This window comes from Triticum urartu, chromosome 5, assembly GCF_003073215.2.
Source record: "Triticum urartu cultivar G1812 chromosome 5, Tu2.1, whole genome shotgun sequence".
Lineage (NCBI taxonomy): Eukaryota > Viridiplantae > Streptophyta > Magnoliopsida > Poales > Poaceae > Triticum > Triticum urartu.
Genome location: NC_053026.1, coordinates 372317985 through 372342797, shown reverse-complemented (window position 1 = coordinate 372342797; position 24813 = coordinate 372317985).

Genomic DNA, 24813 nt, shown 5'->3' with positions numbered 1-24813 from the left:
TGAGTGGTTGGCACCCACCTTAGTTGGAGAGATCCGCAGTTTTCTTGGACTCGCAGGATACTATCGGAGATTCATTGAGAATTTTTCCAAGATTGCGAAGCCCATGAAAGCGTTGCTAAAGAAGGACACCAAGTTCCATTGGACTGAAGAATGTGAAGCAAGTTTCCAGGAGTTGAAGAAACGTTTGACTACGGCCCCAGTGCTGATTCTGCCGGATATACGCAAGGATTTCCAAGTGTATTGCGACGCTTCTCGCTTAGGACCTGGAGGAGTACTTATGCAAGACGGAAGAGTTGTTTCATATGCCTCACGACAACTTCGACCGCATGAGTTAAATTATGCCACACATGACTTGGAGTTGGCAGCGGCAATGCATGCACTCAAGACCTAGAGACATTTTCTTATTGGGAACCATTGTGATGTGTACACCGATCATAAGAGTTTGAAGTACATTTTCACACAGAAGGAGTTGAACCTCAGGCAAAGGAGATGGTTGGAGCTTATAAAGGATTACGATATGAAGTTGCACTATCATCCAGGCAAGGCCAATGTCATAGCAGACGCTTTGAGCCGGAAAAGTTATGCCAATACCTTAGTAGCAGGAGGTTTGCCAAGGGAGTTAGCAGAAGATCTCAGGGAGCTTCGTTTAGAGATTGTTCCTAAAGGTTTTGTTACAACCATGGAAGTTCAGTCGACATTGTTGGGAAAGATTCGAGAAGCTCAGAAGGATGACAAAGAAATTGCCGAGATAAAGGAGAAGATGGCTGAAGGCGAAGCCAAAGGTTTTCGTGAGGATGAGCACGATACCCTGTGGTTTGAGGACCGTATATTTGTGCCCAATAATGCAGAGATCAGGAAGTTGATATTATAGGAAGCTCATGACTCACCATACTCGATACACCCCGGAAACACCAAGATGTATTTGGATTTGAAGGAGCGTTTCTGGTGGACCGGAATGAAGAAGGATATTGCCGAGTATGTAGCCGTATGTGATGGATGTCATAGAGTTAAGGCAGAATGTCAGAAGCCGGCAGGATTACTACAGCCTATGCCGATACCCAAATGGAAGTGGGATAAGCTTGGCATGGATTTCATCACCGGATTACCCAGGACCCGATCGGGATATGATTCTATCTGGGTAGTAGTGGACCATTTGACCAAAGTCGCTCACTTTATCCCCGTGAAGACCACCTATACACGCGCGAAGTTGGCCAAGATATATATGACCAGGATCGTATGTCTGCATGGAGTTCCGAGGACCATCGTATCAGACAGAGGGACGCAGTTTACCTCAAAGTTTTGGCACCAGCTGCACCAAATTTGGGAACCAGGCTAGAGTTCGGTACCGCATTTCATCCACAGATAGATGGACAGGCTGAGAGAGTAAATCAGATTCTAGAGGACATGTTGAGAGGTTGTGCGCTAGACTATGGGTCTAGTTGGGATGACAACTTGCCCTACGCGGAGTTCTCATACAACAATAGCTACCAGGCCAGTTTGAAGATGGCACCGTTCGAAGACCTGTATGGATGAAGGTGCAGAACACCGTTAATGTGGGATGAAGTTGGAGACCGTCAATTGTTTGGACCAGATTTGATTAAGGAGTCCGAAGAGAAGGTTAAACTGATTCGAGATAGACTAAAGGTAGCTCAGTCTAGAGAGAAGAGTTATGCAGACTCAAAAGACAAGGAGGTAGTCTATGAAATCGGAGACAGAGCATATCTGCGAGTGTCACCTCTGCGAGGAGTTAAATGTTTTGGAGTTAAGGGAAAGTTAGCCCCGAGATTTGTAGGACCGTACCATGTCTTGGAACGCATGGGAAAGGTTGCCTACAAGTTGGAATTACCCGGAGGATTGTGAGGAGTTCATGATGTGTTTCACGTTTCCCAGTTGAAGAAGTGCCATGCAGAGATGGCCAATATCCCTCTGAGAGATACGGTGCCCCTGGAAGCAATTCAGCTGGATAATGATTTGACATATGAGGAGAAACCTGTAAAGATTCTCGAGTTTGCCGGCCGAGTTACTCGCAGCAAGGTTATCAAGTTTTGCAAAGTTCAGTGGAGTCACCATACCGAGGATGAAGCCACCTGGGAACGAGAGGATGATCTATGCAAGGACCACCCACACCTATTTTCTAGCCAACCTGAATCTCGAGGACGAGATTCATCTTAAGGGGGGTAGGTTTGTAACATCCCAAATTTTCAATTTGGAATGTTATACATAAGTCATTCATGCATATCATATTTTATTGCATTTTGCTTTGCGATCCTCGAAATTCTAAGCAACTCAAGGACCTACAGAGAGAGTTGGGAACTTCGTTATTTTCATATTTGAGTTTTCTCAAATTTTGAAAATAGGATCATTTGGTTTTAATTATTTTCTTCCCTAAAAATATTTCATATTAAAATATATGAGAGGAGAGAATGTGACTTCTCCAAAATAAATGAAATATTAAAGGAAAAATATTAAAATCAAATAAGTTATTTTATTTGGGTTTTATTGCGATTTTATTTGAATTAGGAAAAAAATGCGTTTTTTCAAAATTGCATTAGAGGTCTAAATAAATGTTCACTTTGTCCGCAATATTATTAGAGGACAGTGAAAATTTATTTCAGGATTTTCAGAGTCCGTTTAGTATTTCTTTTATTTGTTTCTCTACGGCAGGATTTATTTAAAAAAAGGTAACCGACCTACCGGGCCGTGTCCGACCTGGACACTTCACCCGGCCGGCCTTATAAGCCGCGCCCCCACGACCCCGAGGCCCAGCAAGCCGCCAGCCCCACCCAAAACCCTAAGCCGCCGCCGCCGCGCCTTGCCGTTGCCGCCGCTCCGCCGCGCCGCCCTCCGCCACCGCCGCTGCAGCGCCGCACCGTCGCGCGTCGCCTTTCCGCCGTCCCACCGCCCCCGGTTTTCACAAGAAAACCGTTTCAGTTTTTTTTCAAAACCCTAGTTCGTTTTTTTAGATCGGTTTTTCTCGGTTTAGTTAAATCGTGGACATTCGTCTGTACGTTCATTTTAACGAATGATGTTCACTTGTTAGCCGCAGACAGCGAACGTTCGTTCGTTAGCCTGTTCGTCAGTTTTCTTTTTCCAGGGTTTTCCGGGATTATTTTCGATCGCGATTTCTGCCCTAATCTTTGTTCTAGTTTATCTTTTCGCTCGTTTATCCGAATCAGGTGAAACAAGCATTTAGATCTTCGTCTTGAAGCCCTCTTTCCGTTTAACCAACTTGAACAAGATTTTGGTATAGTAAATTTTGACTTTAGTCCAGATTAGTAATCGGATCTTGTTTCTTTCGTAGTTTGAGTTTTGTTGCTCCGTTTGATTCGATTCTTTTTGCAAACAGGAGTTCTTCAGTTGAACTTTCTGGTTAGACCTTCTTATTTGAGTTTTCCCCATGCATCTTTGCTTGATTGCTTATGTATGCTATTGTTTGTTTGCGATAGAACACCCGAAGTGTGAAGCGTGCTACTACGAGTCTCTAGGATTTGCAGATCATCAGCAAGGCAAGTAACACTTTGATCATACCCCTTTATCACCCAATTTTTATGCATTAGTTTCAACCCTCGCACATTGCATGAGTAGGATCTCTTAACATGTGGGTCTGGGAAGTAGATGATGAGGTGGAACCTATTACCTGTTTTATTATCAAACCCATGGGAGTTACTTCTACGTTATGCTTATATTGCTATGCTATGCTCGTAGACGTGGTTTGGGTTTGAGTGTATCCATGACAGATGTGAGTTGTTAACTAATGGTTCAACTTAAGGTGGCAACTTTAATACACATCGGGGTGGATTGCTTGTGGGCACCTGGAGAATCCAGCATTGTCCAAGGATATCCCGAAGTACCCGTGTGATCATCCTACGGTCCGCCACCCAGGCTCAAAGGGATCATAAGATTATTCATGCTAGAAACTTCCGTGTGCAGCCACAAGCCATTATGGGCTCTGGCATAGTTGAGTATGTTGTGTGACCTCTTTCAGTGGTGGGCTAGCAGATGTAGGGCAAAGTAGGTGTAACGGTCCACCCAGAGTAAAGAGTTAATGCTTCTGAAAGACTGTGTCTCGGTCATCCGTTTCTCAAACACCATGTAGTGCGAGAAATCCAACGGAGGAGATCGAGTCTTGTGGAGAAAAGTGCGCAAACCTCTGCAGAGTGTATAAACTAATCATGGTTAGGCGTGTCCCCGGTTATGGACATCTTGAGTATCTGGTACTTGAATTATTGATTTGATCTCATCACTCTAAATTAATTTGTTGGGATGTTAATAACTACTTTAATTGGGATTGAGTTGGAGGAACCTTCTCAATGATGTTTCAACTACCATGATAGTTAAATAAAATATATTCCTTTGTTGTGGGGGAAAATTGGCTTTTCGCAAAAAACAATATAACCATAGAGCCTCCACCAGCCATATATGCATGTAGTGATAGCATTTATCTGTTCATTATTCTCTTGTGTTACTTTGCCAGCATATTCCATGTGCTGACCCGTTCTCGGGCTGCAACGTATCATGTTGCAGACTTTTCGGACGACGAGTAAGATGCCGTAGGTCATTTGTCATGCACTCAGCTATGCCGTTGGAGTTGATGGACTCACTTTATATTCCAAGTCATCCGCTATTATCGTAATTAGATGGCATTAAGCCATACTTATTGTAATAAGTTCTCTTTTGAGACATTCGATGTAATAAGTGTGTGATTGCTACTTTGTTATAAATCCTTCGAAGTACTGTGTGTATCAGCATTACCGATCCAGGGATGACACTGAAGCACAGAGACTTGACCGTCTGAGGTCAGGTCGCTACAAGATGGTATCAGATCACACGCTGAATGTAGGACACGACCACTAAGATGAGCCATAGATCACTCTTCTCTACTCATTTCTTACTCCTCTCCATTTTCTACTCTTTAGGATGGCGGACTCAAGGAACAAGTTTACACAGCCGGATGAAGACACCTCGTTTGGACGACACTTGAAGGAAGTCACTAAGTACATGAACATCGGAATACCAAGCTTCACCAGGACCTACACTGCCACTTTACCAGAAGAGGAACATTGGTTGATTCGAGTTCAAGTTCCAGGAAGGACATTGACGCTAGTCACTGAACCCATAGAGTTTTCCTTTGACGCCCCAACCTAGAGTCTAGGCAAGAGCATGGCAGCCCATATTGCCATGGGACGCATCGGCGAAGTTTACCACAAGGAGCTTAAGGACACTATCTACCAGATATGTGGGCGCCGAGATGAGCAATGGGAGATTATCAGCACCAGGAAGGACAGGTCCATTGCAGCATTCATCCAGGAGTTAAATCATCACATTCGTCGCCAGGAGAACCAGATGTGCGCAAGCATGATAGATTTGAAGAAGGTGATGACCAGGATCACAGAGCTAGAAGAGGAGCTTAAGTCTACACGCGATGGATATGAGAAGCAAATGACGATAGTTGTGGAGAAGAATGACGACATGACAAGGAAGCTAGGAGTTTTCATGGGAGACCCCGCACCAGGAGGTGAAGACAACGAACCTAAGGAGATTCGTTCTGAAGACTACATCATCATCGACGACACCGACTCCGACCCCGGTAGTAGTGATGATGACTATGAAGATGAAGCTGGAGCAGATATCATGGAGTCTTCCACCAATCAAAATTTCTAGTAGACCGCCATATGATCAGTAGTGTTCCCCCATGTAAATATTAGTACTCCGAGCACTCTAACGATAGTTAGATCGATTGTATGCCCTTGCTTGATTGATTGAGTGATATGATATGATTGTGTTTATCTCATGTGCATATGGGTAGTGCTTTCTCATTAGACCTCATTCTATTCTAATCTCTCCCCTCTAAACCATCAGATGCCTCCGAGATGTGACCCCGGATTTGCTTTCCCACCGGAGCTCACTCAGTTGATCCAGCAGCAGAATACACTGATGCAGTTGCTAGTACAGAATCAGGGCAACAACAACAACAACAACCCTCCGCCACCACCACCAGTTGACAAGTTAGCCCATTTTCTGAGGTTACAACCACCGGTGTTTTCCAGTAGCACCGAGCCCATAGTTGCTGATGACTGGCTATGTAGGATCGGAAGGGAGTTAACCACTGCCGATTGCACAGATGCTAAGAAGGTGCGTTTTGCCGCACACCAACTGGATGGACCCGCAGCCGCATGGTGGGAGAATTACACAACCACTTTTCCCATAGCCAATATCACTTGGGAGCAGTTTCAACAAGCTTTCCACATAGCCCATGTCTCAACTAGAGCTATGAGCATGAAGAAGTGTGAGTTTCGCAACTTGCGCCAGGGGAATCGTACTATAGGCCAGCACGTGGAGGAGTTTAGTAAGTTATCCGCTATGCCCCAGATGATGTGGCCACGATGCCGCGAAGCAGGAGAAGTTTATGGAAGGGTTGAATGATGAGATGAGCATGCAGTTGATGGTGGCAACATTCAACAACTACCAGGAGTTGGTAGATAAGGCTCTTATGATTGAAAGGAGGCAACAACAGATTGAGAGCCGCAAGAGGAAGTATGGACAAGGGAGGTACAATTCAGGAGCTCAGCAGAAACCCCGTCTCACCCCGAACCCGGAAGGATTTACCCATAACCATGGAGACCATAACCATAATGGAGGAATTCCGCATAACCATCATGGCCCTAAGAATGGAAATGGGAATGGAGCAGGCAGCAATCAGAACCGCTCTAACCCATCAACGCCCACCAAGGACCTGAGTCACATTACTTGTTTCAAGTGCGGGAACACTGGACACTACGCCACCGAGTGTTCTGAAGCAAAGAATGGGAATGGAAATGGAAAAGTGCGCAAAATTCCATGTGCTGACCCGTTATGGACATCTTGAGTATCTGGTACTTGAATTATTGATTTGATCTCATCACTCTAAATTAATTTGTTGGGATGTTAATGACTACTTTAATTGGGATTGAGTTGGAGGAACCTTCTCAATGATGTTTCAACTACCATGATAGTTAAGTAAAATATATTCCTTTGTTGTAGGGAAAAATTGGCTTTTCGCAAAAAAAAATATAACCATAGAGCCTCCACCAGCCGTATATGCATGTAATGATAGCATTTATCTGTTCATTATTCTCTTGTGTTACTTTGCCAGCATATTCCATGTGCTGACCCATTCTCGGGCTGCAACATATCATGTTGCAGACTTTTCAGACGACGAGTAAGATGTCGTAGGTCGTTTGTGATGCACTCAGCTATGCCGTTGGAGTTGATGGACTCACATTATCTTCCAAGTCTTCCGCTGTTATTTTAATTAGAGGGCCTTAAGCCATACTTATTGTAATAAGTTCTCTTTTGAGACATTCGGTGTAATAAGTGTGTGATTGCTACTCTGTTATTAATCCTTCGAAGTACTGTGTGTGTGTCAGCATTACCGATCCAGGGATGACACTGAAGCACAGAGACTTGACCGTCTGAGGTCGGGTCGCTACAGTGTAGGTTTTTTCAGAGTTAAGCAGGCTGCTCGTTTGTTATTCTGTAACAACTTGGCGGTTACTGACGGCACTGAAGTTGACTGGGATGACATCCACAAGTTCCTACACTTTATTGATCATCTTGAGGTCCTTGTGGGGCGTTTCAATGGTGTAAGGCCACATGGGATATGTGTGCCACTGCTGCACTCGTTGAATAGGTACAACTGTGTCGAGAAACTTATGGTACGACCTGTTTTGTGTTATATATGTTGTTCATAAACTATTGCTTATACACAGTTTTATAGTTATGATCTTCTTGAAACAGAAACTGCCCAGTTCTATTGTTCCTATACAGATGCCTGACCATGGTCGGGTCAGACCTGCTCTTGGTCACAACATGATGTTTATGTCGACCTACTCCATTCCCCATGCAGGTGAAAAGATACTTATTCATGGGTGGTCTCAAATAATGAAGGCCCATCCATCTTGGAGAATAGGACAGAAGATTATGTTCCTGCTTTTCCATGGCTGTAAAGACAATATCCTATTTATTGACCACATTGCGAGATGAAGCCGCTTTCAGAATGTTGTGGATGCGCGGAGTGGCGCCTGGGCCTTGTCCTGGGCTTGGCGGCCTCACCCTTGGTTAACTGTAGGCAAAGTAGCATTGTTCGAGGCATGCTTTGTACGGTTGAACCTGTATAAGTACTCATACTACTTTCAACTATGGTTGTTAAGTGCCCCTGCTGGTTTTAGTTAAGGTTGTTAAGTACTCCAGCTGCTTTTATAGTCTGTCGTGTTTCTTCAGTCTTGTCTTTCTCCAGCCGCCAAAACCAAACTAGCGCAGGCGGGGCCGCCTTCTTCTGCCTCCCACGGTTGGCTGCACCTCAGCGCACGCATCGCCGCCCCACCGTCTCCTAAATCGTTAACGCCGACATCCAAGGCCTCGCCGTCGTCCTCCGCGCGCTTTGGTGCGTTCGCCGCGGCGCCGCCCTCTCGCGTTGTCAACATGGTCAATAAACAACAGAAATCGGTAGAAGTACATGGAGAGGATGACAGTAGGGGCCCACCATGTCAGCGTATGGAAAAATAAAATGCTTCCTCCTAGTGTTTTCCTGACATCTGGGACCCACGATATTGTGAGCGTATAGAATAGCACAAGATCGGCTGACACCTGGGATGTAGCTCCTCGAGCTGTATTTTTTGTTATTGTTGAGATGGAGTAGGGTTTGAACTGGGCTGTGGCCCGTCTAACCCAGGCTTATATTTTATGTTCACCATGTGACCAGCCCAGCTATTTTTTCTTTGTGAAAATGAGTCTAGTTTATTTTTTCTGAAGAATACCCAATCCAGGCCTACTTATTTTTCTATGCCCTGATGGGCTGCAACTCTTTCAAGATGCCTGCAAATCTTGAAAGTAATATGAAATGGGTTGTAAGTATAAAAACAGATGACAAATTGGCAATTACTTTATAATTTCTAAATTTTTTCACATTTTCAAATTCCTATTTTACTAGGCATTAACCTAATTTAAATATATCTTCAAACTACTTTAAATCTAGCTCGACATTTTGGTATTAAAAATAGTTTGGAACCCACAGAAATATGCGGAATTGGTCCTGGCCAACCAAAAAAAGGACCGCAATAAATTGCATAAGAAGTCGCAATGAACTATATATAAATTATTAAAAAAGAGGGAATGGTCTGACTTGTGGGCCTATTAAGTTGACGCGTATGCAAGATTTTTTTAGTTATTATATACGCCAACAAACGATTCTAGCAGACGTAACCGTTGGATGTCAATCCAACGGCCGTCGTGTTTCTTCAATCTCCGATCTTCTTGCTCCAGCTGCCAAATCCAGCGCCGGCGGGACCGCCTACTCCCGCCTCCCATGGTCGGTTGTGCTGCCGGGCAGGCCTCACCGCCCCATCATATACTCGCATCCCTGGCCTGTCTATCCCTCTACTCACACACACCTCCTGTTATTTTCTGGCGACGGTAGCCGAACCAGTCAACCATCATACTCTCCACCGCGTGGGCAGCCACTGCCGTGTCTTCCCTGGCTCTGTGTCGTTCCCTTTGTAGGCCTCGCTGTCGTCCACCGCCCTGGTGCTCTCGGTGCGGTGTGGTCAACGTGGCCCACCGACCTGTACATGGAGAGGCTGATAGCTGGGTCCACGGCCGCACACAAGGAAATGCCTCCTTATTACGCGAAAAATAATGATTCCTCCATCTAACATCTGGGACCCACCGGAAGGGCCTTTGTATTTCACGAAAAAACGTTCCCTCTGCTGACAGGTCGGACCCACCAACTATATCTTCGCACGCAAGGAAGTCCCTCCTTATTGCACAAAAAATGAATACCCCCTACCAGCTGGGACCAACCATAGTGGGAGGCTGACTTGTGGGCCTACTAAGTTGACGGGGACGGAGGGCTTTGTGAACTTAGTCAATATATGAATGATTCTAGATCCTGTGACCATACGATGTCCATCCAATGGTCGTAGTGCTTCTTCAACCTCTGGTCTTCTTGCTCCAGCCGCCCAAACCAGCGCCGGTCGTGCCGTGTGCTCCTGCCTCCCATGGCCGGCTGTGATGCCGCGGAGGCCTCACCGCCCCCTACTACTCCCACCGCTGGCCAGGCCATCCCTCTACTCACCCACACCCCCTGTTATTCTGCGGCGACGGCAGCCTCACACCGCAGCCGAACCAGTGAACCCTCGTACTCCTCTCCGCGTGGGCATCCACTGCCGCGTCTTCCCTGGCTCCGCGTCGTCCCCTTCCTAGGCCTCGCCGTCGTCCACCGCCTTGGTGCTCTCGGTGCGGCGTGGTCAATGTGGTCAACGACCGACTTCCATCGAAAGAGTACTATACATGGAGAGGCTGACAACTGGGTCCACGGCAGCCGCAAGGAAGTGCCTCCTTATTACGTGCAAAATAATTATTCCTGCACCTGACAATGGGGACCCATCGGATGGGCCACCGTATTTCGTGAAAAAAAATGTTTCCCCCTGATTGCTGGGACCCACCAGCTACATCTTTGCATGCAAGGAAGTGCGTCAGAGCAAAAAAAATGATTCGCCCCCTGACTGCTGGGACCCACCGGCTATATCTTCGCACGCAAGGAAGTGCTTGACAGTCGGGACCCACCTGGTCGAAGCATACGTAGCGTTGTCATTCTGGTCGCGAACGTGTATGTACATACTAGTCGATGTAGAACGCGCACGTGTCGTAGTAGAGGCGCGCATGTAGCATGCACGCGTACGTACAACGGCCAGTGTGCAAGAAAGAAAATACGGCCACGTACGTACATACGGGCGGGGTCTCGAACGCCTACTCGCGCATACGTACGGTCAGGGCTCGTGTACATGGCTGGGTCGGAACGGAGAAACTGTGTCATCGTCGTGTTCATGGGGAGCCAACCGGCTGGGTCAGAACGAAATGCGTCGTCGTGTTCATCGGGAGGGCTTGGACGGAACAACTGATGGAAATGAGGCCTGGCGTAGTGCAGAACGGAGGAAACGGCCTTGTGTTCGACCGGCCACGTTCAAAACGGGATCTTGTTCATCGGGAGGGGTCTGGCGTACCGCAAAACATAGGAAACGGACCTCCTACGGTCGAAACGGGGTCCTGTTGATCGGGAGGGGTGTGGCGTACTGCAAAACGGAGGAAACGGACTTGTGTTGGAGCGCTACGGTCGAAACGGGGGTCCTGTTCATCGGGAGGGGTGTGGCGTACCGCAAAACGGGACTCCACGGGATACTGTTCATCTCCACCGTCGACCCCCTCTAGCCTCCACGGGCTATTGTTCATCCACTGTCGACCTCCTCCAGCCTCCACCTGCGACTGTTCATCCACGGGCTCCTGTTCATCCAGCCTCCTCCGCGTGCTACTCCACCGGCTACCGTTCAACTAGCTCTCTCCACGGGCTCATGTTCAACCACCCCTCCACGGGCTACTATTCATCCAGCCCTCCACCGTCTACTGTTCATCCAGCCCTCCATGGGGTGGTCCTGTTCATCCAGCCCTCCACGGGGTCCTGTTCATCCAACCCCAACCTGCTCGATCGATCGGGGTCCTGTTCATCCAGAGGCAACATCACGGGGTCATGTTCATTCACCCCCACCGGGAATTGTTCATCCACCCCCTAGCAACGCTCACTGTTCATCCAGAGGCAGCATCGATCGACTTTTGTTAGCAGCAGTAGCGAAGGAATCGCTCGATCGGGTTCAGTTAACAGCCACCGATCGATCGCTCGGGTTCAGTAACGCGTAGCCTGCGGTGCAATCACTCGGGTTCAGTAGGCGAACGCCTCACTCGGGTTCAGTTAGAGCCCAATGCCTCGCACCCACGCGCGTGCGTGTACGAGAGAAACATGCATCGCTCGGCCCCGACCACCCACCGTAACCGGGAACACCCCGATATTTTCCACGCCCTCGCTTCTACCATGGTTTTTTCGTCATGGACGGCCCAAAGAATGTCATGCAGCTGCGTCTCCGGCCCCCCAGGATGAAAATCCCATTTTCTATCATGATTTTTTGTCATAGAAGTAGGAGCCCACCACATCTATGATGATACCGGGTTTTGTCACAATTATCGTCATAGAAGTGTCATGAGTGTGATAGAAAAAAATTCGTTCGGCCCAAAATGTCATGGATGTGTCTTTTTTGTAGTGGGTGTTTGTTGAGTTGGCATAGATCGAGATTAGGATTTGTCACTCCGTGTATCGGAGAGGTATCTTTGGGCCCTCTCGGTAATGCACATCACTATGAGCCTTGCAAGCAATGTGACTAATGAGTTAGTCATGGGATGATGCATTACAGAACGAGTAAAGAGACTTGCCGGTGACGAGATTGAACTAGGTATGATGATACCGACGATCGAATCTCGGGCAAGTAACATAATGATGACAAAGGGAACAACGTATGTTGTTATGCGGTTTGACCGATAAAGATCTTCGTAGAATATGTAGGAACCAATATGAGCATCCAGGTTCGGGTATTGGTTATTGATCGGAGATGTGTCTCGGTCATGTCTACATAGTTCTTCAACACGTAGGGTCCGCACGCTTAACGTTCGATGACGATTTGTATTATGAGTTTCGTGTTTTGATGAACCGAAATTTGTTCGGAGTCCCGGATAAGATCACAGGCATGACGAGGAGTCTCGAAATGGTCGAGACATAAATATTCATATATTGGAAGGCTACATTCGGACACCGGAATGGTTCGGGTCGTTTCGGATAAGTTTCGGAGTACCGGGGGTTACCGGACCCCCCCCCGGATGTTAATAGGCCATCATGGGACTTAGTGGAGAAGAGAGAGGGCCGGCCAGAGGTGCCCCCCCCATTTCCCAGTCCGAATTGGACAAGGGGAGGGGCGGTGCCCCCCTCCTTCCTTCTCTTCCTTTCCTCCTTCCCTTCTTCTCCTACATGGACTAGGAAAGGGGAGGACGAATCCTACTTGGACCGGGAGCCCAAGTAGGACTCCCCCCATGGCGCGCCCCCTCTAGGGTCGGCCACCTCTCATCCCCCCTTTATGTACGTGGGAGGGGGCACCCAAAGGCACACCAAAGTTTCTCTTAGCCGTGTGCGGTGCCCCCCTCCACAGTTACACACCTCGGTCATATCTTCGTAGTTCTTAGGTGAAGCCCTGCGCCGGTAACTTCATCATCACCGTCACCACGCCGTCGTGCTGATGGAACTCTCCCTCGGCCTCAACTGGATCAAGAGCTTGAGGGACATCATCGAGCTGAACGTGTGCTGAATGCGGAGGTGCCGTACGTCCGGTACTTGGATCGGTTGGATTACGAAGACGTTCGACTACATCGACTACGTTACTAAACGCTTACGCTTTCAGTCTACGAGGGTACATAGACACACTCTCCCCTCTCGTTGCTATGCATCTCCTAGATAGATCTTGCATGATCGCAGGAAATTTTTTGAAATACTGCGTCCCCCAACAGTTCTTATTCTTGCAAATAGGAATTATGTGCCCATAGATTTTATTGTTCTTGATATTGATTGCAATCCGTCTTGCCCAATTATTCTTGGTAGACCATTTTTACGCACTATCGGTGCCGTGATTGATATGAAAGAAGGGCAATGTTAAGTTCCAATTTCCTTTGAGGAAGGGTATGGAACACTTTCCTAGAACAAGAATTAGGCCACCATATGAATCAATCATGAGGCATCTTATGGATCTCGAACCAAAGATGACAAAACTTAGATCCTTGCTTTATGCCTAGCTAAGGGCGTAAAACTATAGCGCTTGTTGGGAGGCAACCCAACGAATAAATTTTATTTTTGCTTTTTGCTTTCTGTAGCGCTTGTTGGGAGGCAACCCAATGAATAAATTTTATTTTTACTTCTTGCTTTCTGTTCTTGAGAGTTAGCACAATTATGCTACTGTTATTATTGTGTTTTTTATGTTTTAATTAGTGTTTGTGCCAAGTAAAGCCTTTAGGATCTTCTTGGGTGATAGTTGTTTGATCTTGTTGAGAAAAAAAAAGAAACTTTTACGCTCACAAAATTAATTTTAGTTTTTTTATCATAGAGCGATAAAATAACCATTCCACTTGAAGTAGATCAATATGCAAATTGCTCAGGTCGTCCTAATTTTTCAGAATTTTTGGAATTACAGAAGTATTCGAAATAGTCAGATTGCTACAGACTGTTCTGTTTTCTTTGTGTTGTGTGCTTACTTTGATGGCTCTATGGTTTTCTTTGATGAGTTTTTGCCATAAAAGAGTTGGAATACAGTAGATATAATACAACAACAAAATATGAATTGGTTTGATACAACACTTATAGTAGTGATTTATTACTCTTATACTAATGATAACCCACAAGTATAAAGGATCGCAACAGTTTTCGAGGGTAGAGTATTCAACCCAAATTTATTGATTCGACACAACGAGAGCCAAAGAATATTCTCAAGTATTAACAGTTGAGTTGTCAATTCAACCGCACCTGAAAGACTTGATATCTACAACAAAGTATTTAGTAGCAAAGTAGTATGGAAGTAACGATAACGGTGGCAAAAGTAACGGTAGCAGTTTTGTAGTGATTGTAAGAGCGGCAACGAAAAATTAACTCAGCAAAGATCAATATGTGAAAAGCTCGTAGGCAATGGATCGGTGATGGATAATTATGTCGGATGCGATTCCTCATGCAATAGTTATAACATAGGGTGACACAGAACTAGCTCCAGTTCATCAATGTAATGTTGGCATGTATTCCGAATATAGTCATACGTGCTTATGGAAAAGAACTTGCATGGCATCTTTTTTCCTACCCTCCCGTGGCAGCGGGGTCCTATTGGAAACTAAGGGATATTAAGGCCTCCTTTTAATAGAGTACCGGACCAAAGCATTAACACTTAGTGAATACATGAACTCCTCAAACTACGGTCATCACTGGTAAGTATCCCGATTATTGTCACTTCGGGGTTAACGGATCATAACACATAATAGGTGACTATAGACTTGCAAGATAGGATCAAGAACTCACATATATTAATGAAAACATAATAGGTCCAGATCTGAAATCATGGCACTCGGGCCCTAGTGACAAGCATTAAGCACAGCAAAGTCATAGCAACATCAATCTCAGAACATAATGGATACTAGGGATCAAACCCTAACAAAATGTAACGCCCCGAGACCGATGTGCCAGGTGTCTTCCAATTATTTGATGTTGTTGTCTTGTCATTTTCTTGCGTGTCATGCATTTCATATCATGTCATCATGTGCATCGCATTTGCATACATGTTCGTTTCATGCATCCGAACATTTTCCCCGTTGTCCATTTTGCATTCCGGCGCTCCTATGTCATCCGGTGTCCCTTTCTACCTCTTTTCGTGTGCGGGTATTAAACATTCTTGGATTGGACTGAGACTTGCCAAGCAGCCTTGGTTTACTACCGATAGACCGCCTGTCAAGTTTCGTGCCATTTGGACTTCGTTTGATACTCCAACGGTTAACCGAGGAACCGAAAAGGCCTCGTGTGTGTTGCAGCCCAACACCCTCCAAAGTGGCCCAAAACCCACCTAAACCTCCTCCATCTTCTCGGTCGTTCGATCACGATCGTGTGGCCCAAAACCGCACCTCATTTGGACTCTCCTAGCTCCCTCTACCTATAAATATGTGGCTCCCTCCGAAATTCGCGGTCTAACCCTAGCCTTCCTCTTCCTCGCGCCACCGGACAAAACCTCCACCACGCCCGGACATGTCCGCCCTCGTCCTCAGCAAATCCGGAGCCACCACCTGTCCACCGCCGCCTCCTCGCGCCGCCGCCCGCGGAGCCCATCGTGGGCCCGCACGGGCACAAACTGCCACCGCCGAAGCCCGGATCTCCGCCGCCGCCCGCAGGCACCCCATGCCTCCTTGGCATCCGCACCACCGCCATGGCCTCCTGCCCATGAGGAGCACGGGAGGAGGACGAGCTCCTCTCGCGTGGGCCCCGTGGCCCAGCTCCGACCGGTCGGCCCACCTTCTCTGGCCTGCCTCACCTCCTCTTCACATGGGACGAGCCCATTGGTGAGCAGCCCCTCTAAAAACCGCGCGTGCGTGTTTTAACTATTTGACGCTCGCCGTGAATCTGCTAAGTCCCCAGTATTTTTGGGCATTTTCATCATGTCATAACTCTGCCAACGTAGCTCCGTTTTGGGCGTGTAGCATATCAAAATGTTCGTATCGACGAGTACTTCATTTCATCTCATTGCACCATGTTCATTTGAGCTCATCTTGATGCTCTAAATGCTGTTGGAAGAGTGCTAGTTTCTATTAGTTTTAGATTCATATCAGCAATTGGACTTTTGTCATTTTTGCCATGATTAATGTGTGCCTCCTATGAACTTGAGCCCTACATGTGTTTTGAAATATGCCATGCCATCTTTACAGGGGTGTATGCCATGTATTTTTGTGATCTCTGTGGTGACTAGCACAAGCATGCAAAGTAGCTCTCGTAATGTTGCTGATTTCAGGGACTTAGAAATCTTCTAAGTCTTTGCCCTGTTAATATTTTTATGCCATGTATTCATGTTGCTACAGAGTGATCCATGCCTCTTTTGAGCATGATCAGTAAGGATTTTTTGTAGATATTTTGGTGCTCTATCCATCCATTTCTTTGTTTGCATTTATGGAGCACCCTAGCTTGACTCAATCGAGCTCTACTTTTGCTATAAAATATTCCTGGCAGAATGTTTACGTGTTAAGCATTTTTGCCGAGGTTGTTGTAGTTGATCCATGTATGCTATGATGTTGTTCTTGCCATGTTTAGCTTCTATGCCATGTCTACTTGCTGGGTGTATGCTTAGTTTATCATGCAATGCCTTGTGGTGAGTGCATCAAGCTCGTAAACATGCCTACTTGATGTCTGTTTTTCCATGCTCCAGTTTTCTACTAAGTCTGAATCTGTTAACGATAATTGCTATGTCCACATGGTCCAACTTGTAACGCCCTGGACACACCTGCCGGTGGTCGTTACTCCTGGCGGGATCTAGACTGGCCCCATAGATCAATACTAGTCTTTTCTGCGCACTTTGTCCTCACTCGTGCGCACCCGGGAGCAACTTCCCGGTCGGTCACCCATCCTGACACTACTCCAAGCTGAGCACATTTAACTTTGGAGTTCTGTCCGAATGGGCTCCCGAAAAGAAGGAATTCCTTATTGATATGAGTAGTCTATCATCCCTAATAAGCCAGGCTATCACATACACCCCACTCAGAGGAACCGACGTCCTCATCGGGCCACATGAACGTTCCCTCTTGGCACATACGTCTATGCATCCAGTCCGGTACATGTACCATGCGTGTGCCATGATGGGTCACAAACGTCATGAACAACATGACCGAGCACCTGTCCGCAAACATCCGTGTAAATGCGAGGGTCGGCTCTGATAACAACTTGTATCGCCCCGACCACACCCGCCGGTGGTCGTTACTCCTGGCGGGATCTAGACTGCCTCACAGATCAATACTAGTCTTTTCTGCGCACTTTGTCCTCACTCGTGCGCACCCGGGAGCAACTTCCCGGTCGGTTACCCATCCTGACACTACTCCAAGCTGAGCACGCTTAACTTTGGAGTTATGTCCGAATGGGCTCCCGGAAAAGAAGGAATTCCTTATTGATATGAGTAGTCTATCATCCCTAATAAGCCAGGCTATCACACAAAACTAACTCGATTACATGATAAATCTCATCCAACCCATCACCGTCCAGCAAGCCTACGATGGAATTACTCACGCACGGCAGTGAGCATCATGAAATTGGTGATGAAGGAAGGTTGATGATGACGATGGCGACGGATTCCCCTCTCCGGAGCCCCGAACGGACTCCAGATCAGCCCTCCCGAGAGAGATTAGGGCTTGGCGGTGGCTCTGTATCGTAAAACGCGATGAATCCTTCTCTCTGATTTTTTGTCCCCGATCGTGAATATATAGAGTTGGAGTTGAGGTCGGTGGAGCACCAGGGTGCCCATGAGGCAGGGGGCTACAAACTCTATTTGCTCTTGTTGTTGTAAATATGTAAAGCTAGCATTCAAGTTTTCAGCAAAGATTATGAACTAACCATATTCACAATAACATTTAGGTCTCATGTTTACTCATATCAATGACATAATCAACTAGTGAGCAATAATAGTAAATCTCGGATGACAACACTTTCTGAAAACAATCATAATATGATATAACAAGATGGTATCTCGCTAGCCCTTTCTGAGACCACAAAACATAAATGTAGAGCACCTCTGAAGATCAAGGGCTGACTGGAAATTGTAATTCATGGTAAAAGAGATCCAGTCATAGTCATACTCAATGTAAACTAATAATAATACATGCAAATGACAGCGGTGCTCTCCAACTGGTGGTTTTTAGTAAGAGGATGATGATTCAACATAAAAGTAAATAGATAAGCCCTTCGCAGAGGGAAGCGGGGATTTGTAGAGGTGCCAGAGCTCGGTTTTGAAATAGAGATAAATAATATTTTGAGCGGTATATTTTCATTGTCAACATAACAACTGAGAGATCTCGATATCTTCCATGCTAACACATTATAGGCGGTTCCCAAGCAGAATGGTAAATTTTATACTCCCCCTATCACCAACAAACATCAATCCATGGCTTGTCCAAAACAACGGGTGCCTCCAACTAACAACAATCTTGGGGGAGTTTTGTTTGCAATTATTTTGATTTGATTTGAGCATGGAACTGGGCATCCCGGTTACCAGCCATTTTCTCGTGAGTGGGGAGCGGAGTCCACTCCTCTTGAGAATAACCCACCTAGCATGGAAGATATAGACAGCCCTAGTTGATACATGAGCTATTCGAGCATACAAAACAGAATTTCACTTGAAGGTTTAGAGTTTAGCACATACAAATTTACTTGGAACGGCAGGTAGATTCCGCATATAGGAAGGTATGGTGGACTCATATGGAATAACTTTTGGGGTTTATGGAATTGGATGCACAAGCAGTATTCCCTCTTAGTACAAGTGAAGGCTAGAAAGAGACTGGGAAGCGACCAGCTAGAGAGTGACAACAGTCATGAACATGCATCAAAATTAATCAACACTGAATACAAGCATGAGTAGGATATAATTCACCTTGAATATAAATATCATGGAGGCTATGTTGATTTTGTTTCAACTACATGCGTGAACATGTGCCAAGTCAAGCCACTCAAATTGTTCAAAGGAGGATACCACCCTATCATACCACATCACAACCATTTTAATAGCATGTTGGCACGCAAGGTAAACCATTATAAACTCCTAGCAAATTAAACATGGCATGAGCAACTATAATCTCTAATTGTCATTGCAAACATGTTTCATTCATAATAGGCTGAATCAGGAACGATGAACTAATCATATTTAAAAAAACAAGAGAGGTCGAGTTCATACCAGCTTCTCTCATCTCAATCAGTCCATCATATATCGTCATTATTGCCTTTCACTTGCACAACCGAACGGTGTGGATAATAATAATAATAATAATAATAATAATAGTGCACGTGCATTGGACTAAGCTGGAATCTGCAAGCTTTTAATACAAGGAAGAGGACAAGGTAATATGGGCTCTTTGTTAGATCAACAATAATTCAAATGAGAGCCACTCAACATTTTCATCATGGTCTTCTCCTCTCGACCCCCAAAGAAAAGAAATAAAACTATTTACACAAGAAAGCTCCCAACAAACAAAAGAAGAACGAGAAATCTTTTTGGGTTTTCTTTTAATTATTATAACTACAGGCATGGAAAGTAAACTTAGCTAAAAGCTACAACTAATTTTTTTTCTTAAGGTTTTTCAAACACGCAAGAAGAAATCTTAAAACAGAAAATAAACTAGCATGGATGATACAATGAAAAAGTATGAGCACCGACAACTAGCCTGAGTGTGTGAACATGAATGTAATGTCGGTGAGAAATACGTACTCCCCCAAGCTTAGGCTTTTGGCCTAATTTGGTCTATGGCCACGGCTCAAAGCTGCCCTCTCCGGTGTATGGAGGAGTATCCTCTTGGTGCCACTGGTTGGCGATCTCCTCCGGATTCCACTGATAAACAGACTGTCGATAAGGGTCAAGGGGTGGCTCTGCCTCAGGCTCTGGAGCTGGTGTCATGCTTCAGTATGCATAAACGGCCTCCGGAAAAATGAGGTACGTGCCTGAAAATATGTTAAACAAAGAGGGAGCAGGCAAGGTAATAATCTCTAAGTAATTTTTATCAAATATCAATCTATATTTAAGTATCTTCTTCTTATCCTTAACAATAAAATCATGTGCTTCCATCCTCTTATAATCTAGAAAAATAGGAGGCATCAACTTTTCTTCTTTCTCATAATGCCTAATGGGTATGTTAAAGTGTGCAGCAAGGCGCGAAGCAAAGATGCCTCCAAAGATGGGACCCTTCGTACGGTTCATATTTAGCCGTTTAGCAACAATATCGCCTAAACTGAAAGTAGCATCACGAAACAAGGCATGGCGCAAAATAACAATATCAGGGGCACTAAGGTTTCCACTGTTCCCATGACCAATCAAGCATCTACTAGCAAATATTGCAAAGTAACGTAGAACGGGAAAATGTATGTTAGTAATTCTTGCATCTGAAACTTTCCTCGTTTCCCATACAACAATCATATCAATAAACCCTTCCACATCATTACGATGTGGTTCCTCTATGCTGCCCTCAAAGGGCAACTTGCAACCGCACAAAAGTCATAAAGTGACATCTCCTTATATTCATCATACAAATAAAAATCCATAGAAGGTGGCGACCTCCTAGCATGGAAATGAAAATTTTGCACAAAAATATTAGTGAGTAGGAGATACTGTTCGAGCTGGTCGTGGAGGAAGTCGGTGAGGCCTGCATTCTCAGCCAAATAATAAAAGTCTTCATAAATCCCGGCTGCTCTCAAGAACTCATCACAAGGCCATTCGCACGGCCGAACCTCCGCAGTGCGAGGGAGATTATATTTGGGCTTCTTATTCTCTTTACTTTTCTTATCCTTCGAGCTTTGGCTCGAAGAGCCCCTCAAAAATCTCTTCATCATTTTCTAAAAAAATTAGTAACTTAAAATAAATGTGAACCAAACTCAACAAGATTGATAGCAACTACTCCCGCAAGTGCCTAGAGGCCATATCATGCAATAGAACTACTTGGGACCAAATAAATTTCACATGCACGCTCAAGAACAGGGTCACCTAAGCAGCAAAAAATTGCAATAAATAAAGCACTAGAACAAAAACTAATTAGACCATTGGAGGAGTCACATACCGAAGAACAATCCTCCAAATCAGTTTTGTGAATGGAGCTTTGAGCAAGGAGATCGAAAATGGCAACAAGATGAGCTAGAACTCGGGTTTGAGCTGGTGGATGATTTTTTCTGGACGAAGACGAAGTGTGTGGGTGTAAGAATAAGTGGAGGAGGGCCATGTGGGGTCCACGAGACAGGGGGCGCATCCTAGGGGGGTGGGCGCGCCCTCCACCCTCATGGGCACATGGTGGGTCCCCCTGGTGTGTTCTCAGTGCCAAATATTCTTAAATATTCTATTAAAAATATATTAAATTTTCAGGACATTTGGAGAACTTTTTTTGGGTATTTTTTATTGCAAGGATAATTTAGAAAACAGACAAAAAAAACTATTTTTTTTCTTTATTTAATCTAAATAACAGAAAGTAAAAAGAGGGTATAGAGAGTTGAGCTTTTTAACTTCATCCATCTCATGCTCATCAAAAGGAATCCACTAACAAGGTTGATCAAGTCTTGTTAACAAACTCTTTCCGAATAACATGAAACCGGAGAATTTTTGAATAACACTAGGTTACCTCAATGGGGATATGCACATCCCCAACAATAAGAATATCATATTTCTTCTTGACAGTAGGAAGAGGAAATTCAAAACCTCCAATAGTAATTGTTTTAATTTTTCCAATAGAATTGATACTGTGGACTTGAGGTTGTTTCCTTGAAAAGTGTACCGTATGCTCATTACCATTAACATGAAAAGTGACATTGCCTTTGTTGCAATCAATAACAGCCCCTGCAGTATTCAAAAAGGGTCTTCCAGGAATAATGGACATACTATCGTCCTCGGGAATATCAAGAATAACAAAGTCCGTTAAAATGGTAACGTTTGCAAGCACAACAGGCTAATCTCACAAATACCGACAGGTATAGCAGTTGATTTATCAGCCATTTGCAAAGATATTTCAGTAGGTGTCAACTTATTCAAATCAAGTCTACGATATAAAGAGAGAGCCATAACACTAACTCCGGCTCCAAGATCACATAAAGCAGTTTTAACATAGTTTCTTTTAATGGAGCATGGTATAGTTGGTACTCCGGGATCTCCTAGTTTCTTTGGTATTCCACCTTTAAAAGTATAATTAGCAAGCATGGTGGAAATTTCAGCTTCCGGTATCTTTCTTTTATTTGTAACAATATCTTTCATGTACTTAGCATAAGGATTCATTTTAAGCATATTATTCAAATGCATACACAAAATGATAGGTCTAATCATTTCAGCAAAGTGCTCAAAATCCTCATCATCCTTTTTCTTGGATGGTTTAGGAGGAAAAGGCATGGGTTTCTGAACCCATGGTCCTCTTTCTTTACCGTGCTTCCTAGCAACAAGGTCTCTCTTATCATAACGTTGATTCTTTGATTGTGGGTTATCAAGATCAACAACAAGTTCAATCTCTACATCATTGTTAGTACTAGGTTGAGCATCAACATGAACATCATCATTAATATTATCACTAGGTTCATGTTCATTACCATATTGTGTTTCAGCTTCAGAAATAGAAATATCATTGGTATTCTCAGGTGTGTCAACAATAGGTTCACTAGAAGCATGCAAACTCCTATCATTTTTGTTTTTCTTCTTCTTAGAAGAACTAGGTGCATCAACATTAGCTCTCTGAGAATCTTGCTCAATTCTCTTAGGGTGGCCCTCAGGATACAAAGGTTCCAAAGTCATTTTACCCCCTCTAGTCACAACTCTAACAGCATTATCATTTTTCTTATTATTTAATTCATTGAGCAAATCATTCTGAGCTTTAAGCACTTGTTCTACTTGAGTGGTAACCATAGAAGCATGTTTAATAATAAGTTTAAGTTCACCTTTAACTCTAGACATATAATCACTCAAGTCTTCAATCATATAAGCAATGCGTTTCAATTGTCTACCAACATAAGTATTGAAGTTTTCTTGTTTAATAATAAAATTATCAAACTCATCTAAGCATTGGCTAGCAGACTTATAACGAGGAATATCACCTTCATCAAATCTATAGAGAGAATTTACCTTTACTACCTGTGTCGGGTTATCAAGACCATGTATTTCTTCAATAGGTGATAAATTCTTAACATCTTCAGCTTTAATACCCTTTCCTTCCATAGATTTCTTTGCCTATTGCATATCTTCGGGACTGAGAAATAGAATACCCCTTTTCTTCGGAGTTGGCTTAGGAGTTGGCTCAGGAAGTGTCCAACCATTTTCATTACTCAACATATTATTCAATAGCTATTCTACTTGATCAACGGTTCTTTCCCTGAAAACACAACCAACACAACTATCAGGTGGTCTCTGGAAGCATCGGTTAGTCCATTATAAAAGATATCAAGTATTTCATTTTTCTTGAGAGGATGATTAGGGTTAGTTCTATTCAAATCATGCAAGTTAGAGTCCAAAACAAGGGCAAAAGTGTTTGGAAAAGTAGATACGTTGGAGACGTATCAACTAACAGATCTCACGGAGGTTTTTGTTGAGTTTTGGGTGATTGAAGTTTTCAAGTTTTGGGTTATCTTACGATGGATGAAGGAATAAAGGATAGAAGAGCCTAAGCTTGGGGATGCCTCGGCATCCCAAGCTATTATCCAAAAATGACCAACCAACTAAGCTTGGGGATGGCCCCGAGTGGCAGCCCCTCTTTCTTCTAACGACCATCGGTATTTTACTCGAAACTATATTTTCATTCATCACATGATATGTATTTTGCTTGGATCATCTTGTATGATATGATTCTTTGCTTGTTTTATTTTGTGTTTCAAGTCATCAATCCTTGCTGGACACACCTATTTGAGAGAGCCAAAATTATGTCATGACTTGTTAGAATTGCTCTCTATGCTTCACTTAAATTTTTATGAGCTATGGACTTGCTCTAGTGCTTCACTTCTATCTTTTTGAGCATGGTGTGCTTTAGTATTTTTGAAGAAATGATCTCCTGCTTCACTTAGATTTATTTGAGAGTTAGTAAAATTTTCAAGAAATTCTCTCTTGCTTCACTTCAATTAATTTGAGAGAAAGAAATTTTATGCTCATGATCTTCACTTATATTTGTTTGAGCTTGTCAAAAGCAACACATGAAAATTAGTCCTAAAGTGATAGATATCCAAGAAGGATATAATAAAAACTTTCATGAAGATCATTGGACAAAATTAACTTGATTCTTAGTAATAGTTTTCAGATATGATGATGTGATATGTGAGTAATCTTGATGAGTAATTATGCTTAGTAAGAATATTGGTGTTAAGGTTTGTGATTCCCTATGCAAGCACGAAAGTCAATAGTTATGCAATGAAATTATATCCTACTTATGGTGCATTATTCGGTGTTAGTTATGCTTAATGCTCGCTTATGAGATTATTCCTTTCTTGGTTGGTCGCTTCCCAATCTTCTGCTAGCCTTCATTTTGCACTAAGTATGATCACTACTTGTGCATCCAAAAACCTTTAAACCAGTTTTGCCACATGAATCCACTATATATACCTATATGCGGTATTATTTTGCCGTTCTAAGCAAATTTGTATGTGCCATCTCTAATTTTCAAGATAAACTTCTCTTTTGTGTGTTTGTTTCG